The sequence below is a fragment of the Cephus cinctus genome, unplaced genomic scaffold, assembly GCF_000341935.2.
Source record: "Cephus cinctus unplaced genomic scaffold, Ccin1 Ccin1_scaffold0404, whole genome shotgun sequence".
Classification (NCBI taxonomy): Eukaryota; Metazoa; Arthropoda; class Insecta; order Hymenoptera; family Cephidae; genus Cephus; species Cephus cinctus.
In genome coordinates, this window is record NW_014333088.1 from 504,931 (window position 1) to 512,973 (window position 8,043).

An 8,043-nucleotide genomic window follows, 5' to 3' on the forward strand; every position below is an offset into this window, starting at 1 on the left:
TTTTTTTTTTTTTTTTTTTTTAATGAAAAACCACGTGTGATTGGCTAAAGGATTGGATGGGTTACGAACTGTCAAAAAAAAAAAAAAAAAACTCGTGATCGAAATATATTAATCACAAACCTTCGGTCGTATCATCCAGCAGCACCAGTTCAAAAGACAGGTAACGAAATTGTTGGAAACAAGAGGTGAAAGGGTCAGGGAAACTCGGCTAATTTCAACACTCGATACCCTTCCAGTTAGTAGCGAGCGAGAAATCGAGAAGCAATTTCCGGTTGCTGGTCTACGTTAACGACCGGCGAAACCTTGCTGTACAAGATCCGAATATCAGCCGACATAACCTATAACGATTGTTGTACCAACATCGGTTTCACGTTCAATTCCATCCTCTATGATAATGGTACTTTCCCTCCTGCCCACAGCACTGCTACGACACTTCACTAACGATGGTAACAATCCCAAACCAAATAAAAAATTTCGTTTATTCCTTGGAAACGCTAACATATGTATACTAAGATCAAATTCTGTGAACCCACGAACTGTATGCCTAATGACCAAGAGAACAACTTTATCCAAGGAACTTGGGTTTAGCAGACAGGATAGTTATAAAGTTTAGTTAGCTGCAGAGTAATAACGTAGACTTTAAGCTGATTGATCAGCCAAATAGGCAACCATAGTCTCCAATAAGCTATAGTCTGTTCACGATTTTAATCAATTTTTTATCAAATCAAACACCAACATTTGTATACCAAGATCAAATTCGGTTCAGCTATGGCCTGTATGCTCAACGACCAAGAGGACAACTTTATCCAAGGAAGTTAGGTCTAGTAGGTAGGGTAGGTAGACAGTTTAGTTAGCTGCAGAGTAACCAGATAGACTTTAAGCTGGCTAATCACCTATATGTATAGCCAACGATAGTCTTCTAACCTAGTATTTAAGCACCTATAGTCTGTTCACGATTGCAATCAATTTTTGGACAGTTCAAAACCAATAGGGTCTCCAGCAAGTCACACGTGAGCTCTGGATACAATTTTTACAATTACGCATGAGTATGTATTTGAATTGAAATTTAATTTTTATATTTTAACATATATATGTTAATCCATAGAAAAATCACCTGTCACTTGCTAAGGATTGCAGTCTCTGCCAACTGTCGAATAAACAAACAAAAATATTCAACTCGTGAATCGACTATACTATATACGTAGAGCTCAAGCTATCCTGTTAGCCAGCACAGCTTCCTCTACCTACGTTACCTTACCTAGCTGACTTAGCTGCCTCGGTTGACTCGAGGGCCTGACTGACTGAACTAGCTGACTAGCCAGTCAGCCACCCGTTACAGTCTACAGCGTACTACGAGGAAAGCATTGGTCGGTTTGCTTCTAGGCGACTTCAAGGCTAACCGTTCGGCTCTTGTACAGTCCCTCAAATAACATAGGACCGTTATAAGACGCAACGAACTGAAAAGACGCAGACGAAAATCAACCCGAGTCCTTACAACTCACATCAGACTCAAAGTATACATAAAGTTATATAAACTACCTGAAATTTCATGACATTTCTGTTTTACTATTAAAAAAAAAAAAACTATCGTTTACATCATGAAGAACGACGAAAGAAGAATTATTACTAGCAAAAATCACGGAAAAATGTAAACAATATCCTTGGCTCGTTTCTTGTTAATCATTCGTAACTCGTATATTAAAGAAAACAGTGACTTATAATAATCTTTATGATACAGTACATCATTAGGTAAATGAAATTCGAATCTTACGGGGCTGTTCATCCCTCTGGAAGTATTCGTATACAGATTATACGTCATTATACAATTACGAGGAAACCTGACGCGGTTTACCCCATTAACGACTATTATGCTATTTTTGTATGCTGTGATTGCTTGATAAGAATAAAATGAAACACGATATTGTCTTTCGCGTCAGCATTCGCGCGACACTTCCTATTGCATTCAAGAAACGCAGCCATTTTCTTACGATTACGTGGGCAACATCCATCGTAAAACTAAAGGCACCCATGTCCCGTGCACGCACATACAGTAGATAATACAGGTTCGAAAAACGATACGCATATATGTACGTTATACGAAGTAAAAAATATAACGTCTGGATAAGAGTATCCCAGTGCGTACATAACTGCAGAGAAGGGAAAAAAGGGGTCTTAAATTCAAACAAGAGCTTCTCAGAATTATCTAAGACCCCGAAAAAGAAAAAATATATATGTGAAGGAAAATAAAGAAACATATCAGAAACGGTACATGGTTTCGTTAAATAAACTATATCTTATAGAAAGGTAGACTCGGCCGAGAGGGAGTTAGAAAATCGAGCTACAAAAGACAAGGAAATTGAGAGGGGGGACCGGTAGGATAAAGAAAAAAGTCAAGGTATAGAAAAGGAGAGCGAGAAACACGTTTCCATTCTCCTTGCCGAACCTCATGGAACGTCGCGGCGAGCTGAGTATGCATACAGCACAGTGAGTACAGTCACTTGAGGAATAAGGATTTGTTGGTTCGACTGTACCTGAAATGCACGTAGTTTCTCATTGTATAGGTAATAGGTCCCATATGATGGCTGGGCCCCACATACATGGGGTCCCACTATCCGATACCGCCATCTGCAGGTATCGTGGCGAAGCTTGCTTAGGCAAAGAGCAAGAGAGGAGCGTCACACCGAACGAACCCGAGTATTCCCGAAGACCAAAATAGGGCACGAAGGGACTCGTTGAATGTCAAAGCTCCGTGAGGGCGCCACTTTACGTTATTCTGGCGACTGACGGAAAAGATCCTAAACATATATTATTGAGGTTATGGAGAGATGGATTCGCGATGATTAAAAATTATAAGTGAAAGTTAAAGTGAAACGTGGCGCAGTTCCTCGAAAAATGACGTATAAAAAAAAATATAAAAGTAAATAAAGATACAGAACTACAGCAACGCTAAGGACGGGTGGTTATCGAGCATATATTTTTTATATTTAAATGATAAGGACCGTATCAATTAATTTCATTTGTACATTAGTAAAAACAACGTTCCTTTAAATTCACTAAAAATAAAACTAGTGACATCAGCTTGTCATAATTTTCAGCAATATCAGCCAGCAATGATAATGACTCTGCCAGAGGGAACACAAGTAAATAAGAGAGAGCTAACAGGAAACTACAGCGAGAGATAGTTTGCTCTGTAGAAGAGCAGAGAATGACACTATAGGTTAGAAGATTGAGGAGAGAGCGAAGAGCAAAAGGAGGAGGAGTAAATAAGATAAAAGAGTGTTCTCATCCTCCTTATCTTGCTGGTCTTCTCTCATTTCCGCGACTCGGTCGGAATGCGATTGTCAGTCTATTTTAAAAGTGGGAAAAAAAATTAAAAAAATGCACACAGGATCCTGCGACTTGATCTTCGCGAGCAACAGTTTCCGTAAGGGCATACTATTATAAAACAGTGGCGCCATCGTAGGCCCAAATTTGGAACAGTCGCTTCCACATCACGAATCATAGCCCCGCAGAGAGGCTATTACTATATAGATATACATACGCTTGACGTATATATACGCCAGTATAATAACGTAATCGTGTAACTAAGAAAGAATACAGATAAATATCCTATGTATTATACATGGGTAGCGTTTAATCTGTACGACGCAACGTTCTCTGGACGCGTGGTTAAAGTTTTCTCTCAAGAAATAAGTATGGCGTCCCTATACGTGATGTCACTGTGCATTCCAGCTATCTTAGTAACAGCACAGAACACAGAAGGCATTAATGCATTGAGAGAGTTAGAGGCAACGAAAAATTATTCAATAGGACATTAAAAGAAGTTAAGTATTGCGAAGGCGTTGCAGTATCATTCCACGATAGAAGTTTGCATGCCAAGAATTGTATGAATTTTCTGACACGAGACTAAACAATTTCGAGAACTCATTAACGAACCGTGGAAAGTAACGCTAGTACGTAGGAGCACGCGATAAAAATATTCTCAGGTGATTTTCAATCCAAATACAATTAACGTACGTACATACATCTCAGGTCAAGCGACACGTAATCACCCAGCCAAGAACATTCCATTAACCTGACTCTTAATGATGACTGAACGCATAATTGACACAATCCATTATTTCTTCGACTTACCGATACGACTGGATGATCTGTCGAATGCGTCCCGATGTAGCCAGCGATTCCAAAATTAAATGCACTATTAATTAACGTGGCCTAGTATGATTTAAGCCTCGTAGATTATGTGGAGTGGAGCACACAAGTAGCAGCATGGAGAAGAATGCACAGTGAACGAGGTAAAATTAAAATTTGTACTAATCCAAAGTACGTATTTCTCGCACGGACAATTAAACAGAAAAAGACACTTTCTCAAAATAATCCATCAATTACAAAACAGGCAATATTGGTCAGGCATAACGTGCTCACGGGAATGAACGTCACTAGCACGAAAGAAAAGGAACACACAGGACCGAGAGATTTTTCACACGCGACGCTCTGCGCGTTCAAGCGGACCGAGGCAAGTCGTTCTTAATACAATCTTCAAATACAGTACACTCGCGAACACATCACGTTTTTCGTCAAGTGTGCAATCCTTATATCCTTTAGTATGGAAAGAAAAACAAGATCTATCACGATCTGATACTCGTGTTAAAGCAAATGAAGATCGCAAGAGATAAACAACATCGAGGACGGAACGACGCTACGCATGCGGTCGTACGATCGCGACTGGCCAGCATGAAAACTAGTTCCTCTGCTTCGCCCCACTCTAGAGGCCCAGAGTTTTTACCCCTCTCCTGCCTCCTCGCACTGCTGATCCAGACTAACCTCCTACTACCCATTCCCCGCCCCACCCTATCCACCAGAAACAACCTCCCCACTCTCAGACCACTCACCCTTAACCACTTGGGATACTACGAAGCTGTCACGCTCTTCTTCCATTCTAACCCAACTAACGCCATCTGAACGATTCTACCTTGAAACTTACCCTATCTGAAATACCTCGCGCCCCTCCCTTACGAATACAGTTTTTTCCTCCCCTCCCACATTGCCACAATCCACACTCCTTAGCTTAGTAAAGGTCCCATACCCCGCTCATCTGACACGGTATCGGCAAGTGGACGCAATTTTCTCGATATCCGCAGCAACCAGAGATCTGACTATACATATGTATGTACAGATCAATTCTATAGAATGTTCATGTATGCACATATGTGCCTCATACATTCTCTTTCATCAGCTCGAGTGTGCATTGCGTATATTACGCTGGGCTGCGTTAACGGCAACTGCGTTTCTCCATGCATCAGGTATACCTCGGGTCACGTAGGTTGGAAGACTTGTTTACCTAATGCTCATCGTCGCACGCTAATCCTTGAATGTTTATTGCGTGTTCGTAAAATAATTTCGAAATTCGTATTATGGATGCACGTGGGTACTTTCACTTATCGTTGATTTTGAATTTCAGTCAGAGGCGCTGGGTCCTCGGATCGGTGATGGATGAAGTTGTAAGCGAATGTCGGTGGGTTGTATAATAAGACAGCAGTGGCCTACACAGAAGGAGTCAAAGAGAATGGCACTTTGTGTAGGACGACGCGATACGTGTGTAGATACATACGTAGGTCGCCAGCAAGGCTCATGGCGTCGTATAGCGTCTCTGCAGACTGCGTGACGCTACGCTCTATTATAAGGGCGTAGCATATGAGACGAACGCTTGCTTGAGCCTTGTTGTGAATTTTTAATAGTCAAAAGGCGAGCAGATAAGCCATCCTTGGATAAATCTGTCACTCTGAACCTTTACGACGATCGCCAGAGCGGCGCCGGAACACTCATTACTTACTGTAGGTATGCTAGCTAAATTCTTGTGTAGGATAACCGACCTGGTACTCGTGTTTCCTGGTCCAACTGGTTAAGAAAAAAATAGAACATGAGTCTACGACGTTATTTACGTTTGAAGGTTTTCTCAGAGTGATTTTCATATTGATATTTCATAACTATCGGCATTGAACAAAATCAAGGACTCATTTTTACCTTTTAGTAAGCTCTTATTTGATCCTGGTTCTATAGTTATGTTGTGGCTGGTAAGGATGAAATAGGTCGTCTTGCTCTGCGTGGAATTATATCAATCAACTGTAAAGCCAGCAGGCAGGGTAGTGGCGCGTAACCTGTTCTCATTTTTATTGTACGCTTCGGGTTTCGATGCAGGTGAGCCTGAGCCAAAGCCGCGCCTCACTACGGCCATGCGTTTCTTGTAAAACGGATGGGGACAGGTTAACCTTCGACTTGAGAATCTAAAATATTTAAGGTTAACCCTGCACCTTATTTGTCATAAACGCATTTGTATTATTTAAGTGACAGAGAGTGTTTTATGGATATTGTGGCTGCGATGCTGTGAAAATGCAAATACATTTCCACAAGGTTTTCATTTTGATAATTGTAATTGACAGATAGCTGAATTTCGTAGGTAGTTGATTTTGAACAATTACTTCTCGAATAATTAATTAACAATACTTGGAATACTAAATTTGTTTGACCAGGGAAATATATTAACCAGGCACTATTGCAATGTGCTTTCGACACTTGTCAGACAGTGAGAAATTACTGATTATGAGTAGGGCCATCTGTTAGTCGCAATAGAAGTGACATGTTAATTCCATAGTAACTGTAGTGACCGACAATGCCGACTGCAGATAAAGTTTGATATGCAATTGAATTTTTTTCATAATTCACTTACAACGGCGTAATTAAATCTTTAACCGCAAGTAGATTGAATATGGGATATTAAGGCTCCTCCGAATCCAGATCGGAAGTTAGAAATATGAATATGAATAACATATATACGGACAAGTTCTACACGGAATAACTGTACACGGTACTTAATAGTAAAATAATAACTCTAGACGGTGAACTTTTCACCTTTTCCAGCCGTCTTACATATTTCAATCGTAAATCTGTAACGGAATGTGTTTTCCGTCCGTCTGCCGACATCTGCGGTCCATTATTGTGTTAAAAGTGTAATAGACTCATATGTTAAGGAGGTTGGAGCGCTTCACGCCGGTTAAATCAGTGCTAAATTTTAGTAATCGTTTTTGTAAATTTGATGCATTATGTAACATTGGTTGAGGCCACAGAAAACAATGATGCTGGCCGATTTGCAAGAACATTAACTAATTAATGTTAATTTCCGAGAAGGTATGTTTTCGTTGAGTTTTTTCCAAAAATAATCCGTAATTCTTTATCGTTTTAAATGCGGGACCACTTATTCTGTTTCTCGAAAAATGCTCTACAAATCGACCGTTTAAATATTGAATAGTGTTAACCGTTTGAAAATGACAGCCTGTTTTTATCCCAGCGACAACAATTTCTTCATAAACAAATGGTTATATTTATTAAAGAAGGATAATTTACGGATATAGGATAGGATATAATAAAGGATAATATAAGAAACGGAATGAGCCATGCTTCATTAAAATCTGTAAAAAATTACGGATTATTCTTAGAAAAGAATTGAAAATATGTACCTGTTCGGAAATCGATATCAATCAGGTACTTAATATTTATGTAAATTCATCGCTATGAATGTTTCCATGGGTTATGGGCACTTGTTATAATACAAATCACCCTTCACTGAAATCAATTAATTCATAAAACTTTGTAAAAACGATAAAAAATATTTAGCACTGATTTGACTGGCGTGAAGCACTCCAACTTCCTTAACGCGCATGATAGACTTAAGATAGATAGATAGTGATATATCACCTTCTCTTTTGTTGTATTTTGAAGGTTACATATTCAGTCAGAATGCCTAAACGGAATGTAGATCATAGCCAACACATATGAGGAACCAAATTCATCCAGTCTCGAAAGGTTGATAGTTTCTTATAGAGGTTGGAAAATACGTTACCTCACTTATGACGTCATAATTCAACATGGTCGGTCTGGGTCCGGAGGAGCGGTAAGTACCAGTAATTAATAATGTCAATAAACAATCTTGGACGGATAATTAAAGAGCGAAATAATAAAAAGTAAGATGGAATCAAACAAGCTCAA

General features: G+C 39.6%; 1 protein-coding gene across 2 annotated transcripts in view; it reads right to left on the reverse strand.

The window, feature by feature from the left end:
- LOC107267467 (semaphorin-1A) overlaps positions 1-4,719 on the reverse strand; it is a 55,475-nt gene extending 50,756 nt beyond the window's left edge. The window contains exon 1 of one of the 2 annotated variants that reach the window (XM_015739238.2): positions 4,135-4,719. The gene's annotated coding sequence lies outside the window, so the exon portion shown is untranslated. The remainder of the gene's footprint in view (positions 1-4,134) is intronic. The other variant, XM_015739237.2, reaches the window with a different exon arrangement.
- Positions 4,720-8,043: the final 3,324 nt, after the last annotated feature.